The following is a 6589-nucleotide window of genomic DNA, read 5'->3' as shown; positions in this document are numbered from 1 at the left end:
ATACTCAGGAAGAACTGTCTCAGTGGCCAAAAAATGACAAACCTAAGTAGAACAATATGTCAGGTTCTTGGAGTAAAATAACCCAATGCTGCTTATATTGACAGAAGAGCCCAATTGCAGTCATTAGTGATTTCCACACACAAATTGAAGCTGACCTGTTTAATTTTAATTAGGGCAATTTAAATTCTCTAAAAAACTTTCCACCTGCATGTATGCAAATATATAATAGGATTTTTATATCAACTTTATACTTGAGAAGCCCTTCCCATTCAATATCATTTGGTCAGTTTTTCAATATAGTTCATACATTTATTAATGAAAATATGTTAAATGCTTAGTTAAAATAATCATGCATAGAGCCTAATTTTTCATCTGAGAATATTTAATTTATTTATCTGATATAGTGTTTAGAATAATACCCAGGTCAATCTACAGGTTTACACAGCAATCATGAAGGCTGTCCTTTGATTTCATTGATTGTTTCCTTTGTCCTCTTTTGAAAGACAACTCACTGCTTCACAAAGATATATTTAAAGTCAACTTGTGGAAGTATGAATGGCTTTATATTTTTTCTCCTTTCATACTAAGTGGAAGTTAAGCACTTTGTCAAGATAATCATTAAATAATCTCAGAATGTCATTTTATGAGATTCAGTGATATTTTCATAGAACTTACAAAACAATACTTTTTCTTAATAGGTATTAGCTTCAGTATATTCTGGTTAAATAAAGAGATTTATAAATAATGGAGTACAATTTCAAGAGATAAAACATTGATCCTTTTCATAAAAACTCTCTTGCTTAGCTGATTATGTTATTTTTTATCTCCACTGGAACTGTTGCAGAGAGAGAAAAGCCGGATTAGCCTTCCTTCAAACCTTTAAGTATGTTAAAGGGAAGGAGCTACATAAGTTCATGGTATAATTTTGAGTTATTTTGTGGCAGGCAATAATTTATATGTATTAAAGCGAATGCTGTTCATGGAATGCTTTGTTATAATTTACTATTTTTAAAAAATAACAACAGTGTTTTAAAGAAAGTAAAAATGCAAAATAGACAATGAAATAGGCATTAATATTTGCTTCAATGAAAACAAAAGAGGCAGCAGGATACAAAATTAATATACAGATATCAGTTGCATTTTTATAAGCCAATAATCAACTAATAGAAAAGGAAATTAAGAGAACAATCCCATTCACAATTGCTTCAAAAAGAATAAAATACCTAAGAATAAATTGAACCAAGGATGTAAAAGACCTGTCCTCAGAAAATTATAAGACACTGAAGAGAGAAATTGAGGAAGATACAAATAAGTGGAAGCACATACCATGTTCATGGATAGAAAGAATTAACATCATTCATGTCAATGCTGCCCAAAGTATTCTATAGATTCAATGCAATTCCTATGAAGATTCCAGTGACATATTTCAAAGAACTAGAATAAATATTTCAAAAATTTGTATGGTACCACAAAGGCCCTGTATAGCAACAGCAAATCTGAGAAAGAAGAACAAAGTTGGAAGAATCACGCTATGTCATATCAAGCTATATTATACGGCCATAGTAATCAAAACAGCATGGTATTGGCATAAAAACACACACATAGAGCCATAAAATTGAATAGAGAACCCCGAAATAAATCCATACCTTTTTAGTTAATTAATATTTGACAGAGGAAGCAAGTACATATAATGGGCTAAATATAGTTTATTCAATAAATGGTGTTGAGAAAATTGGACAGATATATGCAGAAAATGAAACTAGACCACCTTCTTACACCACACACAAGAACAAATTTGAAATAGATTAAAGACTTAAATGTTAGACCTGAAACTATAAAAATCCTAGAATAAAACACAGGCAGTGAAATCTCTGTCATTGCTCATAGCATTATTTTATTAGCTATATCTTCCCAGGCAAGGGAAACAAAAGAAAAAATAAACAAATGGGACTAAATCAAACTAAAAAGTTTTTGCACAGCCAAAGAAACCATCAACAAAATAAAAATATAACCCATGGATTAGGAGACCATATTTACTAATACATCTGATAAGGGGTTAATATCCAAAATTTATAAAGAACTTCCAAAATTCAGCACCAAAAAACACAAACAATCTGATTAAAAAATGGGCAAAGGACCTAAATAGATAATTCCCCAAAGAGGACATACAGATGGCCAATAGACATATGAAAAGGTGCTCAACATCACCAATCATCAAAGAAATGCAAATTAAAACCCCAATGAACTATCATCTCACACCTGTCAGAATGGCTATCATCAATAAATTAAGAAACAACAAGTGCTGGTGAGGATAGGGAGAAAAGGGGACCCTTGTACACTGTTGGTGGGAATGCAGATTGGTGCATCCTCTGTGGAAAGCTGTATGGAAATATGTCAAAAAATTCAAAATAGATCTTTCTTTTGACCCAGTGATTCTACTTCTGGAAATATACTCATAGGAACCCAAAACACTAATTTCAAAGAACATAAGAACGCTTATATTCATTGCAGCATTATTTATAACTCCAAGATATGGAAGCATCCCAAGTGTCCATCAGTAGATGAGTGGATAAAACAACTATAGAATATTTATACAATGGAATAGAACTCTGTTGTAAAAAAGAAGAAAAGCTTACCCTTTGTGAGAACATGGGTGGACATGGAGAACATTATGCTAAGTGAAATAAGCCAGTCAGAGGAAGACAATTACCATATGATTTCACTCATATGTGGAATTTAATGAAGAAACTGAACTAACATGGAAAACAGAAACAGCTTGATAGATAAAGAGCAGGCTGTCAGCTATGGTGGGGTAGGTTACGGGGTGGAGGAATCGAGCAAAAAGAAGAAAGGGTTCATGGACATGAACAACAGTGTGGTGATTGTGGGGGGAAGAAAGCAAAAGGGGCTTTCATAAGAAAATATTCAGTAGGGTATTTCCCAAATGTTAGAGATAAAAACAAGAATCGAGCCCAATCAAAAAACATGGAGCTGATAGTATAACAATGGAAACAAGAGTCAAATCATTGCTTTCAGATATTCAACAAATATGCTGGACCACCATGAACCAACAAGCTTAGTAAATATAGTGGTCAGAATAAGGACAAAGAAAGATAAATAACAATGAGGTGAGATAGAATGTCCTAAAATATTTTTAATGTATTTAAGGGATAAATGAGTATTTTTTAAACCCCATCAAAAAGTATGTGCCAAGATATTTTTAAAAATTTCTTTTAATCTTGCCCTGGTTGCCAGCCTCTGATTCTTTCTCTTAAAAAAATATTGGTTATAAATGGCTATAAAAATATTGGTTTATATTCCTTCATTGGCATTGGTTATAAATGCCAATGAAGGAATATAAAGCAGGGAAAGGGGGACAAAACATGATGTCATTTATGGCACTTTAAACAAAAGAGGCTCTTATAATATACACATAAGTGTCCCATCCCACACATATTCCAGAAAATACCTGCCTCTATTCATATCCTTGTTTATTGCTGCTGTTGTTAATTCAGTGTTACTTTCTGATCGATATCAGACTGAATTATTTTATAATTGTTGTGTCTTAACTGGATAGCAAAATTCCTGAAAGCACAAACTTCTGCCTGGTCTTGTCTTGAGTGTTACATGAGATGGGATCAACTTACGTATTTTAAATACTTAAAGAATTTCAATGATTACTACACACTGAGGAGAAATGTTCCATGAGAACACATTAACACAATGAAATTCTTTGACTTAACATTGAACTCTTTAATGTCTGAAATTAGTTTTATGATTTGGGTAGAATATTTCATGCCTTGTGACAAATACCCTGCAGCAGTTTGGCTTGGCATTTGTGGCTTGCTTTTATAAATTCAACCTTCTCCATTGGTTTAGTCTCTGCTTGTTTTCTTAAAAGCTATAATTCTGCGTCCCTTTCTTCACTTTAATTGCCTAGCCCAGAGCTAGAGTACAGCATCCCCAAAACTACCTCTTGATATTATCTTTAAGGCACAAATTGAGTCTCATATCCTTAGCCTGATCCCATGATTCCATGATGGTCTTTCACTGACTTTTAACTTCATTTCTTCTTTTATTCAACAAGTATTTATTGAATGCCTGCTATAGGACAGACATTATTCTTAGTCTTAAGGAGCCTATATTTGAGCATGGGGACACAGATAGTAAACAAATACTGTATACAGTGGCAGGTGGTTATAAATGCCAGTGAAGGAATATAAAGCAGGGAAAGGGGGACCAAACATGATGTCATCATGGGCAGAGGGTGCTTACATGGGTGATAAGAGGAGGCCATACTCCAAGGAGACGTTATTAGAGCAGTGTTCAAAAGAGTGTAGGAGACGCAGGAAATTCAAGATAAAGTATTCTGGTGAAAGACTTGTCAAGGCCTATATTAGCTATCTACCGCTGCAAAACAAGTTATCCCAAAACTAGATGACTTAAAATTACAATAAATATCTATTATCTCACAGTTTTTGGGCCAGGAATTTGAAAGTGACTTAACTGGATGGTTTAGGCTCAAGGTTTCTTAAAAAATTGCAGTTAAGGTGTTAGTTAAGATATCAGATAGGGCTTGGAAGGCTTGGCATGGGCTGGAGGATCCAATTCTAAAAAAGTTCAGGAACATGATACTGGTTGTTGGCATGAGGCCTCAGTAGCTCTCCACATGGATCTCTCCAAAGGCTGCCCAAGTGTCCTCATGACACAGTGGCTGGCTGGCTTCTCCCAGAGCAAATAGTCTAAGATGGGGCAAGGTAGAAGCCACATGTTTTATGTGTCCTAGCTCAGAAGCCACACACCATTATCTCTGCAAAATCCAATTGTTTGACATATGGATAGAGAGGGGAAAAAAAGGTTCCATGGAAAGTAACCTCACAGGGTTATCTGATCATAAATTCCTAATAGGGCAGGTCATGCTGAGTAGTGAGTCACACCCCAGGCATATAACATTTTAGTAAAAGGTTTATTTTTGCCTTAAGCAAGCCTTTCTATTATTTATGTGCATATAGATTAACATAACTTTGAAATAAGCATCCTCAAGAGAGCACATAACATTCTCTATCTTGTAATCCAATCCCATGCCTTGCTTTCTCCCACCGCCATGTAAACTTCCTTAATTTCAATGTATAGAAGACACAATACTGTTATTATCTGAAGTATTTGAGATCATATTCCTCAGCATGAATTCAGTTTGGCTCAAACAAACTCATAAAAATTCTGCACAGATTTGGATATTTCTTAAATTAACACACAGTTCAACCCTATTCAGTGTAGGAGCAGGCTATATAAAGAGATACATACCATGAGATGGGGCTCATTGGGGATCCTCCTGGAGGCTGGCCATCACAAGGCTCTAATAAGGAAAATGGTTGGTAAGTTCAAGGAACATGAAGAAGCACAGTGGACTTACAGTAGAATTATGAGGAGGAGCATAGAAGAGGCAAAGTCTGAGGGGACCAGGAAGTCAAGTCATGTTGGACTTTACAGGCCAAAGTAGGGACTTCCAGTTGTCACTGAGTAAGAGGAAAAGCTATTGGAAGGTGGCAGGGTAATTTATTGAGTAACTAAATTCTGTACATTCTTCCAACATTTCCCCTTCCTCCCTCATCCATTCTCTGTCTCTGAGCTTATGTTGGGAAGAAAGCAGAAATAGCCTAGATTAAGGAATCCTTCAGGGCTGGTAGAAACCTAATCCCTAGAGCTGAAGAACTTTGAAACGGTTTCTGCCAGGTTTCCTTGAGGAAAAGGGGAGGAAATACTACTTTAAGAAGTCCCAGGCTGGGAGAAAATGTTTGCAGAGGCACTGGAAGCCATTTGCAATCCTGGGCCCTGGCTTTGCTCCCTTGCAAACTGGTATAGGATGGAAATGGCTTTGTAGGCACCTGGGAGGAGAGAATGAAGCAGAAATGCCTCAGGACACAAGTGCGGTTTGTGAGGTAAATGAATAAACAATAACTATTGTGGCACCATGCTAGCCCCGGGACCTTTGCACAGATCTTTTTAGGAGCTAGGTCCCCAAAGTCATTGAAGCTGAATTTCTCAGCAGTCTGGTAGGAGATAGGCTCATAGTAATTAGCAAGTTGAATTAAAGGAATGTTATAGTCTGTGCTCACTTTAGCAGCACATATATTAAAAAAAAAATAATTGGAACAGATAAAATTAGAATGACCCCTGAGCAAGGATGATATGCAAATTCATAAAGCATCCTATTAAAAAAGGGAAATATAATATTCTTAGTCACCTCATTTTGTGTGCTGATATTAACTCATAACATACAGCTAATGTGTTTTTATCTAATTTCATCACTGTTAATGTTTGCTGATTGGGCTGAGATAAAGTTCTTGGCTTACCTTTAAACATATCACATTGGCACAGACATTTTGAATCCAGCTAGATTCCCACAAGAGTAATTTACCTCTTTGCCTACATTGTCATAATGAGATGCCTCCTCTGCCATTCTTTTTCATGGCAGCTGAGTCTCTTTCTTTAACTTGGGCTTCCAGCTGCAATTACTGCAGATGTTACCAGATTGAAGGGGTCATTTGCCTGTGTCCATCAAAGCTCTATAAGACACAAAGAGGAGTTT

The 6589-nt window shown here is 35.7% G+C and overlaps 1 non-coding gene across 1 annotated transcript; it reads left to right on the top strand.

Moving 5' to 3' along the window:
* The first annotated feature begins 6108 nt into the window (after nt 1-6108).
* On the top strand, nt 6109-6214 carry LOC129071884 (U6 spliceosomal RNA). Its single transcript, XR_008529306.1, has one exon. It is a non-coding gene; the product is annotated as a U6 spliceosomal RNA (small nuclear RNA).
* Nucleotides 6215-6589: the final 375 nt, after the last annotated feature.

Source organism: Pteronotus mesoamericanus, unplaced genomic scaffold, assembly GCF_021234165.1.
Source record: "Pteronotus mesoamericanus isolate MK-2021 breed Mesoamerican mustached bat unplaced genomic scaffold, CSHL_Meso_final contig_27, whole genome shotgun sequence".
Classification (NCBI taxonomy): Eukaryota; Metazoa; Chordata; class Mammalia; order Chiroptera; family Mormoopidae; genus Pteronotus; species Pteronotus mesoamericanus.
The sequence above is the reverse complement of the archived record's forward strand: the minus strand, read 5'-3'. Positions and strand labels throughout refer to the sequence as shown.